The sequence below is a fragment of the Brienomyrus brachyistius genome, chromosome 20 (assembly GCF_023856365.1).
Source record: "Brienomyrus brachyistius isolate T26 chromosome 20, BBRACH_0.4, whole genome shotgun sequence".
Classification (NCBI taxonomy): Eukaryota; Metazoa; Chordata; class Actinopteri; order Osteoglossiformes; family Mormyridae; genus Brienomyrus; species Brienomyrus brachyistius.
Genome location: NC_064552.1, coordinates 6281864 through 6286362, shown reverse-complemented (window position 1 = coordinate 6286362; position 4499 = coordinate 6281864). Strand labels below are relative to the sequence as shown.

At 44.1% G+C, this 4499-nt stretch overlaps 1 long non-coding RNA gene across 1 annotated transcript; it reads right to left on the bottom strand.

The window, feature by feature from the left end:
- On the bottom strand, positions 1-4296 carry LOC125715874 (uncharacterized). Its single transcript, XR_007384211.1, has 2 exons — positions 4177-4296; positions 1-347 (listed from the first exon to the last, which is right to left on the bottom strand). It is a non-coding gene; the product is annotated as an uncharacterized LOC125715874 (long non-coding RNA).
- Between the last annotated feature and the right edge of the window lie 203 nt (positions 4297-4499).

Sequence of the window (4499 nt, the reverse complement as noted above, 5' to 3'; positions counted from 1 at the left end):
TTACAACTGCAGGGACTGTTTAATGCCACCATACATGAAGTATAACTTCAATATATAAATAGTAAAACATTTAAATACTTAATTCTCCAGAATAGGCTTAATCCTCTGATCAGAAGCTTAGGCTCAGGATCTCTGCCGCAGGAATCTCTCAATCAGCTGCCCATAATCCGTGGCTGGAAGCCACTGTGCACCACGTTCCAGACCAGGGCGTGCGGCACGAAAGCCTCGGTTACATCTTCCAAGCATGAGAAACACGAGCGAAGAATGTCTGACGGTGTCCTGCTACTTCTGCGGCTCCGAGCTGCCAGCTTTCTGTCACTGACAAGTGAGGGGCGCCTGCGCCTGTACTGGAAAGAGAGCATTATTACCAATAAACAATAGCGTGTGTCAGGAAAAGGTCCTATCTATCTGGGAAGGGATGCGTTATGTAGCAGTCAGGTGATCGCATTAATGTCACGCGTGTGTCTTTTGCTCTTACACAATTCTGTAGCGGTTCACAATCTGGATTATGGTTATTCTAGTGATTTAATCTGTTTTGGGGTAGACTCCTCTCCCCCGCCACACCTTGCACTGCGCCCCAAACTGTCACTATGGCCCCCGGCCCCTGTTACCAGTAGTGAGGAAGGCAGATTCAACCAACATTAAGCAAAACTGCAGTCAAATATCTTCATTAACTTGTGACACTTCGAAGATAAATAATGGCGTGATGTATATGTTAAATATGAATCAGTAGGTGTACTTTCAGCAGGTATGACGCTGAGATATTTATGCCTCAGTGTGCATTACTATTAATTTGCCAGGTTAATCCCTAATTGCCCTACAACCTCCCAAACGCCATCGCCGCCCTATCCGCCCCGCTCCTGTCTGGAGGACTACGGGCTTCACACAAAAGATAAATCAAGAGCCAGGAGAGATTATAAGTAAATACCTTTTCATCTCAAAATTGTTGAGAAAGCAGATTAGCGGCTAACAAAATAGTGAGAGCGAAGCCTGGTCCCTGACGAGAAGGGCTGCTTTCTCAGAGGTTATCCCTGTCAGGAACATGCCTCTGTGATCACAGCCAGGCCAGCCCCCTGGGTCAGGGTCACTCCTCAGGCTGCGCGCCAAGGAGCAGATTATGTCAAATAGCCATTTCTTTGTCACTGTTTAATTCCCTCCATGACCGTGGCTGTGTGCGACCACTGGGCCTTTGGTACCTGGTCCCTAGCAACTATTTAGAGCTCTCCGCATTGTAGACGGCCGGGAAAATCCCCAGCCCAGGCTACAGGAGGGATGCTTGCTGCATGTAGGCTTTCTCAGCAACGTCGCAATGAAAGGAAGATCCAGGCAAATCCCCTGGAGGAGTTCCCTGGGAAAAAGATCAGGTGTATGAGGAAGGTAAGGACTCTATTGCTTTTCACAAGCCGGGATACACACAGAACGTATATGTTCCCAGAAGCGTCACTAGAGAGTCATGGAACGGGGAGCTAAGCCTTTACCAGGGGGTCCGGTTTTATTAAAAAGGAACGAGGACGCACTATTTAAACTAATTAGTGTACATGTATTTGAGGGTGGGAGGGGTGGGCAACCTAAAACAGCTCCAGTGATGCCCTCAGGGCCAAATTGAGGTGTAGAAAGATGAGGCAGGTGCCTATAGCCCAATTCTCACAAGGCGGCCCAGACAGTCATTAAAAGATACATAGTAATATATTTATGTAATATATCATTTATAAAAAAGAATAATTACACAAAATAAATAGTAAAACTATATATCTTTAAAAAGTTTGTGTATATATGTTTAGAAAGCTTTGCCCAGGGCCCCTGAAAAGGTAGATCCAGTCCTGGGTGTCCCTGTATGTTCCCAAAACTATGTACGGTCAGCCCTTCGACGTAGCTGGGGTTAGATGTGCAGGCCCCCTGCAAAGTGGGAAAAAACACACAAAATATTTTGGTCCCCTATGGGTAATGTGACGATACAGAAGGGTCAACTGCATATATTCAATATATGCTATTGTGAAGAGCTAGAAAGTTCAGCTTCAGAGAATAAAAATCCAGACCAAAGTTTTGTTTCAACCGACCAGTTAGTAATTCTATGACTGTGACTCTTTGTGCTCAACTAGTTGGTTGAAACAAAATCTTGGTCTGGATTTGAATTTTCTGGATCTGAACAATCTACCTCTGATATTGTGCTAAATTTAGCACTGAGCTGGTCGAGCAGGTAGCTCTAATGCTGCAAACCTGGGCTGGGGTATCGAATCCCTCCCCCATTGTGTGTGTCGAGTCCCCCCGATACTGGATTACAGCAATTACAAGCTTCAATGGCATTTTCTCACATAACATTCATTATTTTATTCATCCATAATGGCATATTGTCCTTATTGACCTTCTACATTACATTTTACATATTTAGGAAACGCATTTGTCCAAAGTGACGTATAAGAGAAGCAAATATCAATTACAAGCATACATGCTGTTAAGACGTCGAATTTGCAGAAACGCAGCATATGTACAAGTGAACAAGTGTAAGCAGTATTGGAGCAGGAGCTACATTAACTTCTACCAATGCAAGAACCTTATAAGACTATTCAAGTACCAGAAGTGCGACGTAAGAACATTTAAGGAACGTAAAGAGCCAACTAGCAGAGGAATTCCATGTACTTCGAATATCAGCAGTGAATCAAATGAAATAAAGAGAATTATGTGTAAAGAATAAGAAGCATTCTGAAATCATGCGGCCACGGCGGTCATATGTTCTGTGGTTTTTCCGAGAGCCATGGTGACTGCAGATAAACATGCAATCTTTCAAATTGCTACATCTGAAACTGCGGTTACCTGCTTGTCTCGATGTGTGATCTTAACCTGCAAGTACTGCGACTCTTTCAGCGTTAGTGTGAGGCGTGTGCTTTTGCTCCTGTAAAACTTTACCATTTGAAACGTCATACAGGAATTACACGATGCACCTTTGTTTCTGAGATTATAATGCTTCGCAATGCATGATCGCTAAATCAGACTAACTTGAGTTTAATTTAAATTTGCAACATTAATTCCTAATTTCTGTGCGGCGAATCTATGCAGCGATTAGCCAAAACACTCAGGTGCCTCTCCCAAATAAACGCAAGAAATAAGGGACTGTGTCTTGCCATTTGCCTGCTCTTGCTGTATTGTTTTCCGGCAGATCTTGAGATATGCCGTCTGGAAGATAGATACGTGGGTGTGCCTTAACTTTCCTGGCTGAAAAAAAACAACAAGGGAGCTGGACTCTGGACACGGACCATGGAAAAAAGACCACGGCGCCCCGGCTAACCAGCCGACGCAGGAGTGACTTCAAGCCTGCCTGCAAATCCCAAGGCGTCGGGATCAGCCGCCCTTTTTTCTGATCCGGATGGAAATGAATGACCTGTGCGCCTGGTGCTGTTTCCACATGGCCGACGCATCTCGGAAACCGCGACCAAAATTATGCGTAACGACGCATTAACTTCTAATACCTTAGTGATGAAACTCAACCACAGGGATTCGGGCGTCTAAAACCATTATGAAAACGTCCAAGGATCCGCGTGTCTCAAAACCCCCAAAATTTCCTCTGTAATAAAATTAATTCGAACGACGCTCAAAACTGATATGTATAATACGTAAAAGTCTTTGTTTATAATGCATGAGATTGAAAATAATTTTGTCAAACAAAGCCTGACGTTTGGAGACGTATCATTAAAATATGAAAGTCCTTAATTTTGGGATTACATGCGTCTCCATGCGTTTGCCCTGGAATTTCAAGCCAAACCAAGTGTGTGAGCTCTAAAAACAAACGCCCAACCACCGATCCCACTAACTTTTGTGTATTCACAAAAAATGAAAACCTCTGTTCCATCAGGCAACCGGCACTTAAAGGGATGATGAGTGATTTTATAATGCGTGCATTAATCATGTATACGTTTTCTGTAGTGCCAAATTATGCTGTAATACAGACAATATTTTAACTACAAGGTCCAACAGGAGCCCTGTATGACACATAACATTTGTCAAACTGCATGTAAGTTTTAGTTACAGTCCTCTAGCCAATCAAGCCAATAAACAGCCAAATCTGGTGCAGTCTGTTGTTTTTCAGTCATGAAAACTATGGAACCTTCTAGAGACAGCGCACATTATCCGAATAGGTCTATGAATGAGTCAGTGACTGTGGCAGAGATGCCGAATTTGTACCATAGTGTCCTCACATCTCCAGGATTTAGGATTTGACTGCTGCCTTCCCTTTGTGGCTGGGTGCAGTCCTCATCGTCTCCTTGCCGTTGTGTAAGTCTTTCTACTTTGGTTTCCTCCTGCAGTCTAGAAGCGTGTGGTTTGGCAAGGTTGTGTGTCCACATTGTCCATGGTGTGCGCGTGAGTGCGTCTGCCTGCGACACACTGGCAAGCCGTCCGAGGTGTTCCCTGCCTCTTGACCCGTGTTTTCTGGGATATTCTCCAGACTAACGTAGTGACCCTGTACTGTATAAGCTGGTTATTGAAAATGGATGGATGAATCTGTA